Source organism: Lithobates pipiens, unplaced genomic scaffold, assembly GCF_037356315.1.
Source record: "Lithobates pipiens isolate NorthernLeopardFrog02 unplaced genomic scaffold, aLitPip1_a1.2 Scaffold_10, whole genome shotgun sequence".
NCBI lineage: Eukaryota > Metazoa > Chordata > Amphibia > Anura > Ranidae > Lithobates > Lithobates pipiens.
In genome coordinates this window covers 226729363-226737559 of record NW_027507686.1, presented here as the reverse complement: position 1 = coordinate 226737559, position 8197 = coordinate 226729363, and positions in this window count along the sequence as shown.

Here is an 8197-nt window from a genome sequence, read left to right as displayed (position 1 = left end):
TCATCCCTACAAGACTGCTGCTGCTGATGCTGAGTGCCAGGCTCCACCTCCATGCTGACACAATGATCCTCGTCCTCTTCCTCTTCCTGTGATGGGTGGCACAGCAGGAACACTGTCTGGATAAAGGGGGCCTTGAGAGGCAAGGAAGTCCTCCTCTTCCTGCCTCTGTTCTGCCTCAAGTGCCCTGTCCATTATTCCATACAGCGTATGCTTCAACAGGTGGACAAGAGGTACAGTGTCACTGATGCATGCACTGTCACTGCTTGCCATCCTTGTGGCCTCCTCAAATGGTGACAGGACAGTGCATGCATCCCTGATCATGCCCCACTGGCGTGGTGAGAATAAACCGAGCTCCCCTGACCCTGTCCTGGTGCCGTAGTCGCACAGGTACTCATTGATGGCCCTCTGATGTGTGTGCAGCCGCTGAAGCATGACCAACGTTGAGTTCCACCTGGTGGGCATGTCACATATAAGGCGGTTCTTGGGCAGGTTCAACTCCTTTTGGAGCTCAGCCAGCCAAGCACTGGCATTAAATGATCGGCGGAAATGCACACAGACTTTCCTGGCTTGCTTCAGGACGTCCTGTAAGCCTGGGTACCTGCCCAAGAACCGCTGCACCACAAGGTTAAGGACGTGAGCCACACAGGTAGGGATGAGCTTCGTGTTCGAGTCGAACATACGTTCGACTCAAACATCATTATGGGCCGTTTGCGCCAAATTCGTGTGGCGCTCACGGCCCACAATGCACGGCGATGGCGCAGTGCATTGCTGGCTCATGATTGGCCAAGCATGCACTGTGACCCCGCATGCTTGGCCAATCACAGCGCCAGCAGCGAGGAGAGCCATGATTGGCCACAGGCAGGATGCCTGTGGCCAATCATAGCTCAGGCTGTGTAGTACACGCCCCACACTATATAAGACCGCCAGCGCGGCGGCCTTGTGTAGTGTGTTGGCGTCTGAAGCAGTTAGTGGGTGTTCTGTGTACCTTCAACACAGTATACACTGATCGTTAACGGACGATTTTCGATCTTGCTCTTCTGTAGTGGTTGTTGTCTGCGTGCCCTGACCACAGTATACACCGCTATATTCACCTCACCTATATAGCTAGTGATCTATCTTTTATAATAGAGCTTGCAGTCAGTAGTGTTAGGAGCTTGTGCGTGCTGTCTGTGTGCTCTGTACCCAGTACACACCGCTATGTCCACCTACATAGCTCTTCTCTATTTGAGCCATCTGCCATCTGCAGGAGTTATTGGAAGTTGTGTGTGCCTCCAGCACAGCACAGTATACATCTGTATATACCCCTTTATCTCTGGTGTTCTATAATAAAGGCATCTGCAGGAGTTAGTGGGTGTTTTGTGCCTCCAGCACAATATACACCTGTATCTACCCTTTATTGCTGTTCTCTAATAGAGCCATCTGCAGGGCTTAGTGGGTGTTCTGTGCCTCCAGTACAGTATACCCCTTTATCTCTGGTGTTCTATAATAAAGGCATCTGCAGGAGTTAGTGGGTGTTGTGTGCCTCCAGCACAATATACACTACCCAACTGCTGTTTTACCCAACTCTCTTCAGGCCATTACCATGTCTGGAAGGCCAGCAAGGAGAGGCAGACAGGCGCGAGCCAAAAAAAGAGGGCAAGCAGGCTCTGTGTCTAGAGACAACAGTGCTGGTCGTGGACGCGGTGCATTGTCATCAGCACATGACCATGGGACACGCTTGTCCTTCTTTTCGGCAGCTGGACATGTTGAACCGCAACATGCCAATGACTTGGTAGAGTGGATGACCAAGCCCTCTTCATCCTCCTCATCCTCTCTCACCCAGTCTCAGGGTACTAGCAAAGCAGCTGCCAACGCATCGTCTTCTCTCGTCTCAATGTCATCATCAGTGACTCCTTCCCTAGACTCACCACGTCTCCTGAACTCTTTGAGCACAGTGTTGGGTACATGCTCCAGGAGGATGCCCAGTGTTTTGTAGGCTCTGATGATGACACTCAGCTAGAGGAAGGCAGTAGCGTGAATGCAGAAAGAGGGGATGCTCAAGAAGGACAGCAATCTGGCAGTCATGTTCCACAAGCTGCAGCATATTTCCAGGTTTGCTACAGCGATGAAGAGGGAGGGGATGATGAGGGGATGATGAGGGCACTGACTCCACGTGGGTGCCTGGTAGGAGAGAGGAGGAGGAGGAGGAGGCACATGTCCAACGATGTCCATGCCCTCCGGGGGCCAGCTTAGGGGCAGCACACCGACTGAATCACACCGCAGAGCTCCGCCTGTGCAGGGCGCTGCCTCTGCGCGTTATTCTAAAAGTTCTTTGGTGTGGGCCTTTTTTGAGACGAGTGCATCAGATCGCACCGCTGCTATTTGCAACATATGTCTCAAGCGCATCTCGCGTGGCCAAAGCATCAGCCGCTTGGGCACCACATGCTTGACCAGACATATGTTGACCTGCCATGCAGCTCGTTGGCAAGCGTACCTCAAAGACCCACACCAAAGAACAAAGCGGACCTCTCTTTGCTCCTCATCAGCTGGCATCTCCAACCCCACTAGACCTTCAGTCCTCTCTGAAACCTGCTCTGAGAGGAATGAAGGTGTAGAATTAGGTGTGTCACAGCCAAGTGCTTCCGGGCACTCTGCTAGCAGTACACCCACATCCGATTATAGCAGGCAAATGTCCCTGCCCCAGCTGCTGGATCAGCGAAAGAAGTTCACTCCCAGCCATCCACATGCCCAGCGGTTGAATGCTAGCTTGGCTAAATTGCTAGCAGTTGGTAGACTCGGCCCCCTTCCGTGAGTTTGTACAATGTGCGGTTCCTCAGTGGCAGGTCCCCAAACGGCACTTTTTCTCACGAAAGGCGATTCCGGCTCTCTACCGGCATGTGGAAGGCAGTGTCCTTGCCTCGCTGGACAGGGCGGTCAGCGGTAAGGTGCATATTACCGCTGACTCATGGTCCAGCAGGCATGGACAGGGACGTTACCTGTCTTTCACGGCCCATTAGGTCACTCTTCTGGCAGCTGGGAAGGATGCAGGACAAGGTGCAGTAGTGTTGGAGGTTGTTCCGCCACCACGCCTCCAAAATGCTACTATTGGTTGTGACACACCTCTCTCCTCCACCCCCTCCTCTTCTTCTTCCTCCATGGCCTCTTCCAGTGCTCTGTCCTCAGAACCAGCGGTGCTCCGTAGGCGTTCCAGGGGCTAAGCAAGTACGCAGGCAAAACGATGCCATGCGGTGCTTGCGCTGGTTTGTTTGGGGGACAGGAGCCATACTGGGGCGGATGTTTTGTCAGCTCTGCAGGGGCAGGCCGAGAGGTGGTTGACGCCACGCCAGCTTAAGCCAGGAATGGTGGTTTGCGACAATGGCACCAACCTCCTCTCCGCCCTTCCGACAGGGACAACTGACCCATGTGCCCTGTGTAGCTCACGTCCTTAACCTGGTGGTGCAGCGGTTCTTGGGCAGGTACCCGGGCTTACAGGATGTCCTGAAGCAGGCCAGGAAAGTCTGTGTGCATTTCCGACGATCATTTAATGCCTGTGCTCGGCTGGCTGAGCTCCAAAAGGAGTTGAACCTGCCCAAGAACCGCCTTATATGTGACATGCCCACCAGGTGGAACTCAACATTGGCCATGCTGCAGCGGCTGCACACGCAGCAGAGGGCCATCAATGAGTACCTGTGCGACTACGGGCACCAGGACAGGGTCAGGGGAGCTCGGTTTATTCTCACCACGCCAGTGGGGCATGATCAGGGATGCATGCACTGTCCTGTCACCGTTTGAGGAGGCCACAAGGATGGTGAGCAGTGACAGTGCATGCATCAGTGACACTGTACCTCTTGTCCACCTCTTGGAGCATACGCTGCATGGAATAATGGACAGGGCACTTGAGGCAGAACAGAGGCAGGAAGAGGAGGACTTCCTTGCCTCTCAAGGCCCCCTTTATCCAGACAGTGTTCCTGCTGTGCCACCCATCACACAGGAAGAGGATGAGGAGGAGGAAGAGGAGGAGGAGGATGATTGTGTCAGCATGGAGGTGGAGCCTGGCACTCAGCATCAGCAGCAGCAGCAGTCTTGTAGGGATGATTTACAGTCCCAAGAAACACGTGGACTTGTACGTGGCTGGGAGGAGGTAGCTGCGGATCATGTCGTCCTTAGTGACCCAGAGGACTCCGGACCGAATGCCTCAGCTAACCTACGCTGCATGGCCTCCCTGATCCTGCAAAGCCTGCGGAAGGATCCTCGTATTCTTCGGATCAAGGAGAGGGACCATTACTGGCTGGCCACTCTCCTTGATCCACGGTACAAAGGTAAGGTTGCCGACCTTATCTTGCCATCGCAGATGGAGCAGAGGTTGAGACATCTCCGGGAGGCCTTGCAGAAAGGTCTGTGCAACGCGTTCCCAGAGACTGGGAGGTTACAAGGTCCTGGACAACGTGTTGCTGAGGCATCGGTCAGAAGAAGCGGTGGAGAAGGTGGCCGTCTGACTGATGCTTTCAGACAATTTTTTAGTCCGCAGCCCCAAGGTATGATCGGTTCCAGCACCCATCGCCAGCGTCTGATTTACATGGTGCAGGAATACCTAGGGGCAAGGTCAGACTTGGACACCTTTCCCACCGGAAATCCTCTGGCTTACTGGGTCTTGAGGATGGATCACTGGCCAGAGCTTGCACAGTATGCAATTGAGCTACTGGCCTGTCCTGCATCCAGCGTTCTTTCGGAACGCACCTTCAGTGCTGCTGGTGGCTTTGTTACCGATCACAAGGTGCGCCTGTTCACCGAATCAGTTGATCGACTGACCTTCATCAAGATGAATCAGTCTTGGATCACCCACAGCTACCAAGCACCTGAAGCTGATGTAACCGAATAATTTTTTTGGAAATATCACATCCCTTCAAGACTGCCTATGCTGATGCTGAGTGACTGTCCTGTTATGTTGATTGTCTATCCTCTTCCTCCTCCGCTGATATGTTGGAAGAACATTTCTGGTTCTGGGTGATGCCATCAGCCCAATTTTTCTGCCCCTGTTTAACAGGGGCGTTTAATTACAATTTTTGATGCAATGCTTTGCAGCAGGGCTAATTCCTGCAATAAAAATAGAGTATATGGGAGAGGTTGCAGTGTCGTGGCACCAGCACCAGTGCCTAAGGCCCAATTTTTCCGCCTCTGTTTAACAGGGGCATTTAAGTACAATTTTTGATGCAATGCTTTGCAGCAGGGCTAATTCCTGCAATAAAAATAGAGTATATGGGAGAGGTTGCAGTGTCGTGGCACCAATGCCTAAGGCCCAATTTTTCTGCCCCTGTTTAACAGGGACATGTAATTACAATTCTTGATATTCTTGACATAATATTTCACAGGAGGCCCGTTCCTGTGCCTACCAAGAGTCACTTTGAGGGCTTACAATGTTGTGGCAAAACCAACACCTTGTTCCGCCATATCTGCAGACCATATAGGGCAGGCCCCTACTTTCAAACATCAAACTTACAAACATCTCCTACTTGCAAACGGAAGGAGACAACAGCAAGTGAGATGAAAAAAGATGTACGGCAAAACAAATTATACATGGGTGATAACCCTTCCCTATGTTTTCCAAAAAGCTTAAAAATAGTTTTTTTGACTGGAGCTACACTTTAAAAATGTACCAGTTGAAAATTACAAACAGATTCAACTTAACACATGTGCCTCCTCCTCCTCCTCTCTCCTAACAGGCACCCACGTGGAGTCAGTGACCTCATCATCCCCTCCCTCTTCATCACTGGAGCAAACCTGGCAATATGCTGAAGCTTGTGGAACATGACTGCTAGATTGCTGTCCTTCTTGAGCATCCCCACTCTCTACGCTCACGCTACTGCCTTTCTCTAGCTGAGTATCATCATCAGAGCCTACAAAACACTGGCATCCTCCTGGAGCATGTACCCAAACTGTGCTCAAACAGTTCGGGGGACTCCTCAGGAGGACATGGTGGGTCTAGGGAAGGAGTGACTGATGATAACATTGAGACGAGGGAAGAGGATGCATTGGCAGCTGCTTTGCTAGTACCCTGAGCTTGGGTGAGAGAGGATGAGGAGGATGAAGAGGGCTTGGTCATCCACTCTAGCAAGTCTTTGGCATGATGTGGCTCAACACGTCCAGCTGCCGAAAATAAGGACAAGCGTGTCCCATGGCCACGTGCTGATGACGATGCACCGCGTCCATGACCAGCACTGTTGTCTCTAGACACAGAGCCTGCTTGCCCTCTTTTATTGGCACGTGCCTGTTTGCCTCTCCTTGTTGGCCTTTCAGACATGGTAATGGCCTGCAGGGAGATGGGAAAACCAGCAATTGGGTAGTATATATTGAGCTGGAGGCACACAACACCCACTAACTCCTGCAGATGCCTGTATGATAGAACACCAGCAATAAAGGGTAGATACAGGTGTATACTGTGCTGAAGGCACACAACACCCACTAACTACTGCAGATCCCTGTATGAGAGAACACCAGCAATAAAGGGTAGATACAGGTGTATACTGTGCTTTGCTGTGCTGGAGGCACACAGCACCCACTAACTCCTGCAGATGGCTCTATTTGAGAACAGCAATAAAGGGTAGATACAGGTGTATACTGCACTGGAGGCACACAACACCCACTAACTCCTGCAGATGGCTCTATTAGAGAACAGCAATACAGGTGTATACTGCACTGGAGTCACACAACACCCACTAACTCCTGCAGATGGCTCAATTAGAGAACAGCAATATAGGTAGATACAGGTGTATACTGCGCTGGAGGCACACAACACCCATTAACTCCTGCAGATGGCTCAATTAGAGAACAGCAATATAGGTAGATTCAGGTGTATACTGTGCTGGAGGCACACAACACCCACTAACTCCTGCAGATGGCTCAATTAGAGAACAGCAATAAAGGGTAGATATAGGTGTATACTGCGCTGAAGGCACACAACACCCACTAACTCCTGCAGATGCCGGAACACTACACAAGGCCACCGCGCTGGTGGCCTTATATAGTGTGGGGCATGTACTAAACAGCCTGAGCTATAATTGGCCATAGGCATCCTGCCTGTGGCCAATCATGGCTCTCCACGCTGCTGGCGCTGTGATTGGCCAAGCATGCGGGGTCACAGTGCATGCTTGGCCAATCATGAGCCAGCAATGCACTGCGATGGAGCAGTGCATTGTGGGCCGTGAGCGCCACACGAATTTGCCATGAACGGCCCACAGAGTTCTGGCTTCGCCGAACGGGCGAACAGCCGGTGTTCGAGTCGAACATGCATTTGACTCGAACATGCGTTCGACTCGAACACCAAGCTCATCCCTACAGGATACCAGTGATTTCCTTAATAAGATTAATGGTATCAAATTGTCACCTGACTCCATCCTTGTTACATGGGACGTATCCAGCCTCTATACCATTATTCCCCATGAATTGGGTATGGAAGCATGTCGACAGCTCTTGGTACAATCCCATTGTTACAATGATCAACAAATTGCTTTTCTCTTGGAATTACTGAAAATTGTCCTTGAGGAGAATTGTTTTCTCTTCAAAGAAACCCATTATCTACAGCTCAAAGCAGCAGCGATGGGTTACAATGTCACACCCCCATACGCAAACTTGTTCATGAATATGATTGAAACATCATTTATATATAATAACACTGCCAGGGATGGTACAGATTTATAGATGACGTGTTTGCTGTTGGGTGTTGACATTGGAACCCTTTTAGTATTTGATCAGTTCGAGAAGAGAGAGTAAAAAAATGAAAATTAAATGGAAACAAAATGAATTAGTAGAAATTATCCAGAATCAGCAGTTAAAAGATAATGTCTAAATCTAAATAATAGTAGGCTCAGCAATAGACATACTAAAAGAATTCCTTTTGTAACACCATTTCATCAGTTTTCTTATGATATTTTTAATATTATTAAAAAACATTGGAGCTTATTGAGAGAAAGTTATCCCACTATAGATTAATTTTTTTATCCACCGCTACTCTCCTATAGAAAAGGTAGGACATTGAGAGACTGTTTAGTAAGGTCAGATCAACACTTTCCTTCCACTCCTAAAACAACCTTTTTGGGACCACAAAACATGGCATAATTTCCCTGTTTATCATGTATTCAGTGTAATTCAATGATTAAAGGAAAAAGTATATCACACCCCCACAAAAGTTTTGATATTCCAATTAAAGGCCTGTCACCTGTCA